At 43.9% G+C, this 14,678-nt stretch overlaps 1 protein-coding gene across 2 annotated transcripts in view; it reads left to right on the top strand.

Annotated features, from left to right (window-relative positions):
* The first annotated feature begins 236 nt into the window (after nucleotides 1-236).
* SFMBT1 (Scm like with four mbt domains 1) overlaps nucleotides 237-14,678 on the top strand; it is an 89,971-nt gene continuing 75,529 nt past the window's right edge. For both annotated transcript variants that reach the window (XM_066596283.1, XM_066596285.1), the window contains exon 1: nucleotides 237-345. The gene's annotated coding sequence lies outside the window, so the exon portion shown is untranslated. The remainder of the gene's footprint in view (nucleotides 346-14,678) is intronic.

Raw genomic sequence — 14,678 nt, forward strand, 5'->3', positions numbered from 1 at the left:
ATTAAACGACACTTCCAAGGCACCTTACTAGTGAATGGCATGTCAGAAAAAACAAAAGTGCACCCCTGAAGACGGTGATTGTGGAAGGGGGGAGACTTGAAGGAGGGGGAGAGTGGCAAAATAAAGCTAAAGAGGAAAAAAAGTGGGTGGAGGAAGAGCGAAAAATGCCCTAAAAAAAAAATTAAAGAAGGCAGAGAGTGAAGGAGGAGAGCGGGGCGCATGCGCAGTGGCGGCCTCTGGGCCATATTGGAATGAGGCAGTGAGCAGCGGCGGGGGGTGAGGAGCTGAGGGGAGAGAGAGCAGCGCACCGGGCCCGGCAAATCAGCCTGGAAAAAGTCTGGACGGGTAAGGAAAAGCTCTGCAACGGGTCTCCTCAGATAGGGGGGAGTCTGGGCTGTCTGCTGAGGGGCTTTTCTCGCCTCTCTGGGGCTTCTGGGCTTTTTTAAGAGCTTCCCAAGTTTGCAACAATGTATTCCTGTAGGAGGATGTTGTGTATATGTGTGAGCATGGGAGGGGGCAGCTGCACTTTAGCAGTGCATGGATATCTAGATCATTGGGGCTCTTCATTCCCCTCTTCTCCAGGACTTCGCACAAATTACAACACATAAGGCAAAAAAAAAAAAAAATGAGATCAACAACTTCATGCAAAGTCAGCAGCTAGAATGGTGGTGTGTGGGGGTCCTGGAGCAGGGGGCATGGGGGGACGTCACTTATAGGGGAGATGAGACCACAACGCACATTAAAGCTCTCACTACACTCATCTGCTTCATGACAGTACAATGGGTTTTTTTTTCTTCTAGTGGTGTCCTTTTAATTTTGATTATTTAACCTGTTCAGTGCTGCAGTTCCTCGCTTCCTCTTTTTTATGGTTTGATGGAGGCAGTGAATTGTCGTTCACCAGATTTCTTTTTGAACCCATGTTTCTTTTCTCCAAATATTTTGATGTTCTCCCCGCAATTACTTACTGTAAGATTTTTTTTTTTTGTATTTATTTGTTTTTGTTACAGTTTTGCTTTCTACTCCTGAATTTGACCCCCCCCCCCTTCCTATAAGTCAAATTTTGGAGAATACCAAACGCATTTTTTATTTTAGTTCTTCTACTGGCACATGAATCTGCCACTCACATTACTTTTGTTTATTTTTTAAACCGACACATAAAACACACCACAGGCCAGTTTGATACAATGTCTTGAAAGATTTTATTTAGTGAGGTTCTTAGAAATACTATTGCAAAAGCCTGTTGCTTTTTGCTAAAATAAGGCACCAGCAAACTTTAAAAAAAAAATGGCAAAAACCAATCTGCTGCCTATGTAGGCATTGGCATACGTCACCATGTGGATTTCACAGTATGGCCAGATGTGGAGGAAAAGCCACAGTAAAACAAATCTGCAGTGGGAAAAACTGCAGCGAATGATACAGTTTTGGCACAGATGTCAGTGTGGGTTTGCTGCAGATGTCACACCTTCATTTGAAAGGGGTGGAAATCCGCAGCATCCATTGACATGCTGCAGATTTAAAATCGACACTGTAGGTAAACTTATACTACTGATGTTTTTTGTTTTCTTTTGCAGCTTGTGGGTAACTTCTTGAATTCTTGCCTATATTGCTTGGAGGGTAAAACGCTGCCTGTTTTTCACAAGCAATTCTACTGCAGAAGAGCCACGGGTGTTGGAGCGACTTAGCCGCATGCTTTTGCGTTGCAGCCGGCGCTCCCATAGGAAAAAGCACTGCCGCAACAGAAAAAAAAAATAGACCTGCTGCAGCCGGGAAATCCACGCTGCAGCGCTGGCTAATGACAGTTTTGCCGTGACGGATTGGCCGTCCCATGGGGACGAGATTTTTGACAAATCTCATCCACGTGGCTGGCTAATCCCGGGATTAGCGGCCGCAGGGAAATTCTTCACGGCATTTCTGTGGCAAATCCGCCCCGTGTGAACCCAGCATTATGGTATTTTTACAGGTGTGAAACGGCTGTGGAATTTCCACAGAAGAAAACCACAGCAAGTACGCAGTGGCCAAGTTTGCACCTAAATGGCGCGGATTTGGGCGCAATTTTATTAGCAAATCTATTCCGGATTTTAACCTTTGTATTTCAGGAGTTGAAATTTGCCACATAAATAGGCAAGCTGTGGGTTTAGAATTTGGGCTACAGATTTTTTTGAGGACTTTTTTTTTATAGTTTTGCTCCACATGCAAAAATTTTTAGAAACCTCCCCTTCATGACCTGTATTGCGGATTTTCCAGAGCAAGATCCACTACAGAAATCCCGCAACACTTATGCGGTGTGTGTAGACGGCCTAAGGCTAACACGTAGCTGTAATTTTTGGGGGCAGAAAAAATGTGTAAAAGAAAACGCCACTGCAGATGTATGAAAGGCGTGCAAAGCCAGTTTCACACGCATATACCTTCTTCTTAGTGGGGGTTTACTTTAAAATCTGCATGAAAAAATTAGTGGCTACATAGTCAACAATTTAGAATCAGTTGAGTGTTTTTCTCTATAGGCTTCTCTATCTCTATAGAGTTTTAGGCCAGATTTTCATGGGCGTATTTGCGTACGCAAAATTTGCATGCGCGAATGGATTTGTTCACATGCGCATGTTTTTTTTCTGTGCATTTCGGTCTTGCTCAAAAAAAATAAAAATTAAAAAGCATCATGCTCTATTTTCCTGCGCAGCAAAAATGTCCCCATAGAAGTCAGTGGGATGCACAATTGCGTACAAAACATGCTAGGAGATGCGTGAAACACTACACAATTGCACAGGAAAAAAAACACATCTGGAAGTCAGACTAATTAGCCATCCCAATCAGTGCATAGTTCTTTTGCCGCACGCAGAAAAGCATTGTTCATTCTGTAGTAATGCTGCACTCACGCACGCGCAAATTCACATATGCCCATGTGAATCTGGCCTTAAAAACACAAAAGTGCAAAATGTAAAATAAAAAGTGCACGTACAAAACTTCTTGGAATGTGTGAAGAATCCCTAATGGTACACTTGCTATTTGGATAAAGTGAAATAGATACTTGGAGAAAAGTGGAAGTTTTCTGCACTCCTTTTACAAGAAGTAATTTGGAAAGTGAAAATGGTAATCTCAGTGGTTTGGACAGTGATTGCATTTGTCTTCGTGCAATTTATATGGGGTAACACGCAAATGCGCACACAGCGTGCAACTGGTGGGCAATTCCATGAAAAAAAGCACATGTAGAACTTATTAGTCTAAATGGCCATATCAATCGGGGTGTGTTCATCTGCCGACACGGTGAATGTGACCGATCTACCTGCTAAATCGCTCAGTGTAAAAGTACGCTTCCGGAAATTGACCTGCAGTGTAGATTTTACTTCTACAGCAGGTCAATTTATGTGATACAGATTGTTGCCACTAATTAACCCCTTCAGATGAATGGAGCGAAGTCTGCTGTGAATCAATAGCAAAATCCGTGAATGCAACGTAAGGGTAGATCCAGGCGTGGTCTAAATGCTGCATATCTTCTACAATGGAATTGTGTGCAGAAAATATGTAGCGTTTACAGTAGCAGTATAGTGTAGTTTTTTTAGTATAACTCATGCATGTGCTCCAAGCTCCACCCCCCCCCCCAAAAAAAACCCTCCAGTCTTCACATAGCAGTACAGCGTGTGTCAAAAATTTGTATTACAAAATGTTTTGCACCACAAATTATATTCTGCTTTCTGTATTAATATTAAAAAATTAGTCAGTCTAATTGCAGACTTTAACACATAAAATGGGGCAAAAACATAAAAAAACACCCTATCCGTATAGTTTACTTTGCGCCATGAAATGCAACAATTTCCATCTACCACTGTGCGCCTAAATTGTCACAGTCTGCATTCGCAAATATGTTTTACTCCAAAAACTTGATTCTGCGTCATCTACTAATATAAAATAATTAGTCAGCAGTCAAAATAATGATGATAAAACAAAAATGTGGGCAAAATCAAGACCCCCCCCCCATCCATGTAGTGTTTGTCCCAAAAACTGCGTCAAAACGAGTGTACGGCACGAATTTGCCTCTTCATTTACACCAACTTTCAATAGGCTTTATCAGTGCCACTTTTTTAGTTCAATTATTATTTTATTGTCATTTTCAAATAACCAACAGCTTTACAGTAATGTATGTCAAACTGAGGGGCTTATGCGTTACAAGTTTAGATGTTGCTCGTTACTGGTGATCTTTTGGAATTCTCATTTACCCCTCCAGGCCACTCACAATATCCAAAATCAAAACTAAACAAAATAATAGGATTAGAAGAAAAAAAAAACACAGCAAAATTCAGTACCATGAGAACAGAACAAACCTGGGGGGGGGGGGGGAGGCTAGGAAAGAGTGAAAGGAGAGATAGGGATGGGGATGGGGGTTACGACCTTGCTCAAGTGATGTGATGAGCTCGCTAGTAGTCCAGTCGACCCGTTTCAAGCCAAACTTTGAAAGTGTCTGAAGCCCTCATGGCTATCCAGGGGCTCCAATGCTCATAGGATCCGATCCTTTCCTGTTCGTCCCCAGTACTCTCCTCATATCTCATGAGCAGATTTAATTTCTCTGTCCATGTGATCCTTGATGGGGAGGAGGGGGATCTCCATAAGCCCGGGATCGACATCCTCACCGCTAATATGATCCGACGTAATAGGTCTGCCTTAACTTTGGCGATTGGCCCTGGACGCACTAAGAGAAGGGCCATCTCAACTGTTATGGATACTGTTGACCTGGTCATAGCGTTATACAGCAATTCCACACTGCTCCACAAACTATTGACGGCTGGACATTGCCACCAGATATGTATCATTGATGCAGGGCCATTCTGGCATCTCCAACACTCCGGGGAGACCTGGACATCCATCTGGTCTTGCCTCATCGGTGTCCTATACCAGCGAGAGAGTATCTTAAAATTCTGTTCCTGAATTTGGTACTTTTATGACAAGAGAAGGAAGGCCCTCTGCCAATCTGTTCTGGAGTACTGTTTCCCCATCTCTCGTTCCCACTGGCCCGAGTAACTAGGGAGAGAGTCCTCTGTCCCTCCGTCAAGCAACATTTTATAAATTACTGAGATCCCATGTTCGATAGGGGACGACATCATACAGAGATGCTCAAATGGCGTCAACTGTCGTCCTCCGTTCCGGCCTGGCGTCAGGGACTCCACGTACCCCCTCACCTGCATATAATTTAACCAAGCTCCCGGAGGAGGTCTAGAATCTCTGTAGAACTCCCCCAAAGGCTTCATTCCCTCCTGTGACATCACGTCTCGGACTCGCGGGATCATGGGACCAGGTAGGGACAGGACCGTGTCATTGTTCCATGTAGCCATGAATTCCGGGTTAGCTACCAACGGTGTAAGTATCAGTGCCACTTTTTACTGACAATTGGTTGTACTAACGCTTCATAAACATGTCAGAAATATAGACAGAAGCTCACCCTGCCCACTTTCAGGGGGGAAAAAACTGACAAGCTTGTCCGATCCTTTTCTTCCTTTTTGGTGCAAACTATTTGTGAATTTGTCTATAACACTGTGTGCCTTAATTCTTGCGCAATTTTAAACAGAAATATGTTGTAAATGTCTTTATATAGAAGGCCAGCGTCTTTTAGACAGTTTTCATAAATCTGTTTCTCATGCATGTCCCAACTTTTCATTGGTGTACATCAAAACGCCTTGTTTTTGCTCCTAAGGGCACTTGGATAATAAGGGCTCTCTATAATAAGAGTCTAAGTTAGAGAAAAAAAAAACTGACGAGTGTGATATTTGGTCTGAGAACTGAGATCGATATTGTACTTGTAAACATATAATTTTTCTTTAACTACGATGCGTTTTGTGAAAACCACATATAGAATCACTGTACAAGTCACGTGGGGGGGGGGGGGGGGAATCGCCTATTCCAGTAATTTCAATAGTAAAAATCTAATTGAATCCTACTTATCATGTAAGTGCAATGTGACTTTTTTTTTCCTTTTGTCTCCCATAGGAAACAATGGGTGATACCTTGTTTCCCTGAAAATAAGACCTACCCTGATTTTCCAGGATTTTAGGATGCAAAATGATTTTTCAGGATTTTTGAGTATGCTTAAAATATAAGCCCTACTCCCAAATTAAGCCCTGCTTACAGTTAATAAAAGTCAATTTAAATAGTATCCAGGCAGCTACACATCTAAAAAAAGGGAAATCCTTATAATTAAAAATGAATATAAGACACTGTCTTATTTTTGGGGCCTTAGTAGACTCGGTAAGCGGAGTATCGCCCAAAAGTAGGACATCCTGCTGGAGAAATATTGTACATGTAAATACTTATATTACAAATAATGGGTTTTATTTCTGCACCAATTTAGTGCGTTTTGCAGCACGATAAAATCCCTCAAGTCAGTACTGCCTAACAGGTTAATCCTCTGTTCTGACTAATGTTCTTTGTAAATGCCCTGGGGTCTGCCAAAGTTTGGTCTCACTGGTTTCCACAATGAATGTTGTACTTGTAGATTTTCATTGGGAGATCTACACCAAAAGCCACAAGAAGGCACAGTGCAATACGTTTGAATAGGGCTGCACAAAGCACACACAGTTCATAAACTTGTGCAGAAAGTAGATTTTTTTATTTTTTTATTTGGATGTTTAATGCAAAATGGTGAAATCCAGCAGGTAAACCGGTATCAGAATCCACACTTAGGATCTAATGTACAGAGTCTCATTACAGCTCAGTTTGGTACAAAGTCGTCATAGTATTACCATTCTAATGCATGGGGCCCCTACTGTACCTCTGCATGCCTCTGACTTCATCCATCGCATGCTAATGTTCTCACTATACATTGCTTCCAACAGTAATTATACCTGGAGTCGCACTCTAAGGGCCTTCTCACACTACAGTTTTCAGTTCCAGTTTTGTGCAAACTGTGGCAGCAGTGCAACTTTTGTTTTATATCGGGGGGAAAATGGCAAGCATGCTTGTGGTTAACATAAAATGTCCATTTCCATAATAATAATAAACTTTATTTGTATAGCGCCAACATATTCCGCAGCGCTTACATAGACAGGGGGAATACAGAAAGACAAAGGTACAAAAATTACAGAACCACGGTTACATAGTAATCAATTGATGGAAACAATAGGGGTGAGAGTCCTGCTCCAACGAGCTTACATTCTACGAAAGGTGGGGTGATACAGAAGGTAAAGGGGCTGGAGATGTGCACAGTATGGTGAGATGGAGAGTGAGGGATTCTATACACATAGACAATGGTCAGACATTTAGCCGTGTGACGGCAGAAGCAGTATGACTGCAGGAGCGGTTTATGATGGCTAGCAGGGATTGCAGTCAGTAGGTCAGGGAGCATGTTATCAGGTGGGGTACAGAGGGGTTTGTTTAGGGTATGCCGTATGCCTCCCTGAAGAGGTGCTTATTTAGAGCACGCCTGAAGTTCTGTGAGTCCTGGATTGCTCGGGTAGCCTTTGGTAGTGCGTTCCAGAGGACCGCTGCTGCTCTTGAGAAGTCTTGGGGGCGGGAATGAGAAGTTCGAATTAAAGGGGCGCTCAGTCTGGTTTTGTTAGCAGAGCGGAGATCCCGGGCTGGTTGATGGATTGAGATTAGGGGGGCGCTGCGCTGTAGAGGGCCTTGTAGATGAAGGTAGCGAGTTTAAATTGAATTCTGTATTTAACGGGCAGCCAGTGCAGTGACTGGCACAGGGCAGAGGCGTCCGAGTAGCAGCTGGACAGGAAGATGAGCCTGGCTGCCGCATTCAGGATGGATTGGAGAGGGTAGAGTCTGGTGCAGGGGAGGCCAATCAGCAACGAGTTGCAATAATCGAGCCGGGAGTGGATGAGGGCAACAGTAAGCTTTTTTTTAACGTGTCCACAGTGAGAAAAGAGCGGATTCTTGCGATGTTCTTGAGGTGCAGCTGACATGTTCGGGCGAGAAATTGGATGTGGGGGGTAAAGGAGAGATCAGAATCGACTATGACCCCAAGGTAGCGGGCATGTTGTCTAGGAGTTAGGGTGGCGCCACACACTGAGATGGAGATGTCAGGATGAGGTCGGTTAGTGGAGGGTGGAAATACCAGTAAGTCCGTTTTAGAGAGGTTTAGTTTTAGGTAGAGAGAGGACATGGTGTTAGAGACAGCAGACAGACAGTTGGTGAATGTTTTGGAGTAAAGGTGCAGAGATGTCACGGGAAGAGGTGTATAGCTGGGTGTTGTCAGCATACAGGTGGTATTGGAGGCCAAATCTCCTGATGGTTTGTCCAATAGGGGCTGTGTAGATAGAGAAAAGAAGGGGGCCGAGGACCGAGCTCTGGGGGACCCCAACAGCAAGGGGAAGAGGAGGGGAGGTAGAGCCAGCAAAGGAGACACTGAAAGAGCGGTCAGATAGGTAGGAGGAGAACCAGGAGAGAGCAGTGTCCTTTAGGCCAATGGAGCATAGCATACTGAGGAGGAGTTTGTGGTCAACAGTGCCAAATGCTGCGGAAAGGTCGAGGAGGATCAGTAGGGAGTAATCGCCCCTCAATTTGGCTGTCAGTAGGTCATTGGATACCCTTGTAAGGGCAGTTTCTGTCGAGTGTTGAGGTCGGAAGCCAGACTGTAGGGGGTCTAGGAGAGCGTGCTCTGATAGATGGCTTACAAGGCGGGAGTAAACCAGGCGTTCTAGTAGTTTGGAGATGAAGGGGAGGTTTGAGATGGGTCGGTAATTGGCAGCATCAGTCGGGTCCAGAGTTGGCTTCTTTAGCAGTGGGGATATGATGGCGTGTTTGAAAGAAGAGGGAAAGATGCCAGAGGTCAGAGAGAGGTTGAATATAGTGGTGAGATGGGAGATGACCACTGGGGAGAAGGAACGGAGGAGGTGTGAGGGGAGGGGGTCGCTAGCGCAGGTGATGGGGCGAGCAGAGAAGAGCAATTTGGAGACTTCTTCCTCTGTCGCTGGTCTGAGTACAGACAGTGAGCAGGAGCTAGATGCTGGGTTGACAAGATTAGGGTCAGGGCTAGTCTGGGATTGGGAAGTTATTTCCTGACGGATGTCATCAATTTTCTTTTTGAAGTAAGCAGCCAGCTCTACAGCACTGAGATCTGTCACAGGGGGCTGTGGTTTAGGGCTGAGAAGGGAGTGAAAAGTATCAAAGAGCCATTTAGGGTTGTGCGATAGTGAGGAGACTAGAGAGGTGAAATAGACTTGTTTGGCGTGGTGGAGGGCGAGGTTGTAGGTTCTGAGCATGAATTTGTAGTGGAGGAAGTCTGCGGCCGTTTGCAATTTCCTCCACAGCCGTTCAGCACTTCTAGAGCACTGCCGGATGAAGCGCGTTTGAGGCGTGAGCCAGGGTTGACGCATTCTACATTGGATGGCTCGGGTCCTGGGGGGCGCTGCTTCATCCAGGGCATGTTTGAGAGCGGTGTTGTAGTGAGCTGCAGCCAGGTTGGGGCAGGCGAGGAGAGAGATGGGGGGGCCAGAGAGGACTATAGGGATTCAGCAAAGTCCTGGGTGTGAATGGCCTTAAGGTTCCTGTAGGTACGGTAGGTAGGTGGGTCTGGAGAGATGTTAGGGAGCGTAACAGAGAAAGAAGGGAGGTTATGATCTGAGAGCGGGAGAGGAGAGTTAGTGAAGTTGGAAGCAGAGCAGAGCCGGAGGAAGACCAGATCAAGAGTATTGCCATCCCTGTGAGTGGGAGAGGCTGTGAGTTGAGAGAGACCAAGGGAGGAGGTGAGCGAAAGAAGCTGAGAGGCAGATGGGGAGTTGGGGTCGTTAGGGGGGATGTTAAAATCACCTAAGATGAGGGTTGGGATTTCGCAGGATAGGAAGTGGTGGAGCCAGGCAGCAAAGTGGTCCAAAAACAGGCGAGGAGCACCTGGGGGGCGGTAGATAACTGCTACTCGCATGGACAGCGGACGGAAAAGCCGTAGCATATGTACTTCAAATGATGGAAAAGTGAGTGAGGGTACAGGGGGGATGTGAGAGCGAGCAGACTTAAAGATTGAGCAGTAAAAAAGTCGTGGATGGTGGGGAGTTTATTACATGCTTACTGGCAGTTCCAGAGCGCACATTTAAAGGAGTCTGGGGAGGGTTCGCATGGGCTAGCAGTTGGGCTTGGGGATTTTATTCGTGAGTCAGGTAGGGGGTGATAGGTAGGAGCAGTGGAGGGTGGGCCAGGATTGGGAGAGCTATCCCCAGCAGCTAGTAGCAGCAGGATAGAGAGGGTTAGCAGATGGCTAGGAGATTTATGAGGATGACTGTTATTTTTGTTAGTGACATGAGGGGGTTTGAGGCTTAGCAAGAAGGTAAAGAGTGCATGCGAGCTGTGCATGGGTGCGCACAGGAGAGAGGGGCTAATGTGAATAGTGTGCCCCAGAGGTTGGCACTTGAAAGAAGTACCATTCCATAGGGAATGGTACAGCACACCAAGTGGAACAATTGTTCAATATATGCATTAATGAAACTAGACCAACGGCACACTCAAGATCGTTAACGCAAAATAGTTCTAAATTTAATAACTCTTTTTAATATATTGAAAACTTAAAAAAAAAATCTATAAGTGGGATGAAATGGGGAAATAACACGCAATTGCACCATTGTGTTGGGTTTTGTTTCTATAGCATTCATCTTGTGGCAAAAATGACTGTTACCATTATTCTGCAGGTTAGTACAAATGCGGTGATACCAAATTTAGGGCTTGTTCACATCTGAGGAGCAGCCAAATGGGGAAACAATGATTCCAATTCAGTTGAGCTCAGCTCAGCTCGCCTCCGTTCTGTTTGATTTCATTGATTGGCTGAGCGCTGTAACCAATCACAGGTAGCGCTCAGCTGTTATTCAATGTTTGGCTGAGCACTCAGCCAATCAGATGCAGCCCTTTCAGCAGCCCTTTTAAATCTATATATATATATATATATATATATATATATATATATATATATATATATTTTATATATATAATTTTTTTTTACTACAACTAGGATTGATTTCCAGGGGAAGGGCTTATATTTCAAGCCATTTCCCAAAAGTCACCATGGGGGTGCCGGCATCCTGGTGCTTTTCGAATTCAATGGGAGAACCTCGCAATCCTCTGCCACAGCTGTGTGGATTCTTTACTGTGTGTTGAGTCCCCTTGTCACTGAACACTGTGACAGTGCTATCACAGTGTTCAGTGACAGGGGGATCCCCCGCTGGATATATTGACACGCACCACGGACCTACGTTGCGTGCATGTCTTATGTTTTGCAGATACGTGCGTTTTGCATGCCTGTAAAACACGAACATGTGAACACACCATAGGAAACTAATGGTTCCAATACATGCGTGGTCATGTCAGCATGTATGTATGCACAAAAACATGCTTGCCTGAATGCATCCCAAGGCTGATGACGCACAACTGTATTTTTGTTTTGTTTTTTTTCTGCATGTTTTTTGTAGGTCTACATAATCGATGCCAGTAAGAAAGGAGGAACAGATTGATGTGATACTGCAGAATCGGGGTCAGCATGTCTCTGGGCCAAGACATTTAATCTGTAGTTGTTCTACAGTGACATGATTGTGCCACTTTGAATGTTAGGGCTACATGAGATGTTGACCCTAAACCATCGCTTATGTGGACCTACAAAACACACCTGCATGGAGACTTATCATAACCCTGTATGATCCTCGGAGTTCTGTTAGGCTGGAACACCCGTCCATACTACGGATGCAAAAACACAGCCAAGATACTGCGGTGTGTCGTTGGATATTCATGGCATGTGTTTTATTTTAATTATTTTTGGGGGGTGGGTTTTTTTTTTAATCCTTTTTTTAATCCAATAAAAATTAAAAATTTCTATTTGAAAAGAAGTTTTTTTTTTGCAATAGTTTTTGTTTTGCTCCACTGGCTGATTGAGGTGTATTTATTATATATAATTAATTTCTTTATTGAAATTATTTTAAGACGAGTTAGCATAACAGACTTGAAAGGTAACATTCCAAGTCTAGAGCTTAGGCTGCTCTCGCATATGCGTTCAGAAAACGTAGCGCAAAACTGCAGCACTTTACCATGATTTCGTGTCGTGTTTTTACAATGTTTTTTAACGCACCCCATGTCTGCATTCGGGACTCAGCGGTAAAAAGCGTCTAGTGTGAGAGTGGCCTTAGTAGACTCGGTAAACATATCACGATATTTAATGGAATGTGTCCATTTAATAAATGTATATGTATACAGGGAAGAGAGAGAAGTATTAATCCGGGCTGGCATGAGCGCAATTCAGCCATGTATTATTTGCATGATGTATTATCTAGCTAAATAATAGTCAGATAGCAGCGCTGCACTGTAAGGGTGGGCTCACTTCAACGTAATGTCATTGTGTACTGTACTACGCTTGCAATATACATGAACATACCGTAATACGTGGTGAATGGAGTCAGTGAAAATTCTTTGATTTTCATTGTTCCATTCACACTTATGTGAATTATGTGTGTTTAAAAAAAACTAAGAAAAACGAAGCATGTTCTATTTTACCGCATATTACACGCGCATGAGACCTATTGTCCTCTATATGGGTGCGTTTGAAATGCAGTGCATATGCAATTACATTGCGTATGTGTGTCGTTTTTTTTACCAATGTTGCTTGGGGACATGAGAAGGAAATTCTAAGGAAAAAAAAAAGAAGAAACCGAGAAGTGAGTGCAGGACGCTGTACATGCACAGGCATATGTGTGCAAAAACGTAAAAATACCCAGGGATACGTAGTTCCGTACGCCGGTAAGATGCTGAAATTGTTACGCAGTGTACTACTATATGATCGTGTGAGCCCGGCCTTAAGCCTTAGTGCAACATAAAAGGAAACGGTAGGACAAGCACAGAATGAACAGCTTGCGATAATGCCCCATATTGTCCTGTATAGCCAATGGACCTGACAGCAGCAATGCATTCTCATTAATGGAGCAGTAAAGACCATGTGAAGAATTATAGGGGATTCTGTCTAAGGATCCAGAAAGAAAATGTGGAAGTTTTAGTAACACATCTATAAGAATAAAGTTCCTCCAGAGAAGGGGCACCTGAAGAGTTACATTTTTTTTTTTTCAAAGCGTCAGCCAATCACAGCCAGCACTCGATGAATGGCTGTGATTGGTTCAATCACTGCCATTCATCGAGCGCTGGCTGTGATTGGCTAAGCATAAGCCAATCGCAGCTAGCGCTTCCAGGAGGCGGGGATTTTTGAATCCCCGGCCAGAAGAGAAGACCACCACTGCTAGGGACCCGGGGAGAAGATGCGGCCAGGCTGACAGCGCGGGACAGGTGATGTATGTGAATTTCTGCAGCCAGGGCTTAAATTTTAGCTTTGGCAGTAGGATTTCCTACTGTCAAAGTTGCACTGCACGAAAATTGCGTTTCCGTGCGATGCAACAGAGAGGAAGGCTTAATAGGGAATCGTGCACTACAAAATCTCACGAGTCGCGTGCATATAGCGGGACCCGCGAGCTGTTTGTGTCTGATTGTCGCATGCTGCACAATATCGCATGTGTGAAATAACCCATAGGAAATCATGGGCTTCTCATAAATGCGATTTGTAGCCCATGTGAACGAGGCCTAAAAAGCACATGTGTGAGAGTTGCCTAAAGTTATTGAGGATGGTCAGGAGCTTGGCAAAGAAGGAATTTTGGATAGCAGTCCCTAAAGTCCTAAAAAAGTAGGTAATGCATGGTAGAAACCATCATTTTAACTGCTACTATTCTTCCTGCCCAGGAAATAAAAGGTTTTCAAAAGTTTTTTTTTTTTAAAGTTGTAGAATGTAATTATCTGAGCACTGGCATAACTATAGGGGGTGCAGGGGATGCGGTTGCACCCAGGCCCAGGAGCCTCAGGGGGCCCATAAGGCCTCTCCTCTCCATATAGGGAGCCCAGAACTATGAATAAAGCATTATTGTTGGGGGCCCTGTTACAGGTTTTGTATTGGGGCCTAGGAGCTTCAAGTTACGCCTCTGTCTGAGGGGTTGGTTTTTTGTGGACTGAGTTGTATTTTTCAACGGTACTATTTAATGTGTGGAGTGAAATGGAAAAAAAAATTCAACATCCTTGTGGGGTTCATGTTTCTACAGTGTCCATACTGCAGCAACAGTGATATCACTTTAGCACAGTGCAATTACTACAATACCAAATTTTATATATTCTTTTTTTTTTCTGTACTATTTAGGAACTGCTGTTAAAAACAGCCGTCACTCGCATTTTATGGAGCAGGATCAACCCCCAATTCCCCCTTCATACAAACCCCTAACCACCATGATGTAACACTACGTCCTGTAGCTTTAAGAGTTTCGGCATGGGCAAGTAGATTTTAGAAAATGTCTGCGAGCTAGGACTTTTTAAATGAATATCTAAATGTGGGATGGAATGGTGATTCTATACATGCAGGAATTAATTAATTTTGTGTTATTTACCTTTTATAAAACGAGATTTTCCCAAAATAGACTAACCTGTTTTACAGAAAAGACAGGGTGAGAGTTAAAATTTTTTTTTTTAAACTGTGAAAATTTGAAATTGCAATCACCTGATCCCTTGTACAGTACACTGCAATACTTCCGCATCTGTAGTAGTCTGTCGAAGGGCTCGGGATGTGACACTTGTCTGCCTCGCCATTACTCTGCTGTCAGCTGTAGAAGTCGCACCATTCGCAACCTGATTGGTTGTTTGTAGTTACTCATTCACGGTGATTGGTTATTTGGGTTGGATGATTCACTGTGATT

This window comes from Eleutherodactylus coqui, chromosome 3, assembly GCF_035609145.1.
Source record: "Eleutherodactylus coqui strain aEleCoq1 chromosome 3, aEleCoq1.hap1, whole genome shotgun sequence".
NCBI lineage: Eukaryota > Metazoa > Chordata > Amphibia > Anura > Eleutherodactylidae > Eleutherodactylus > Eleutherodactylus coqui.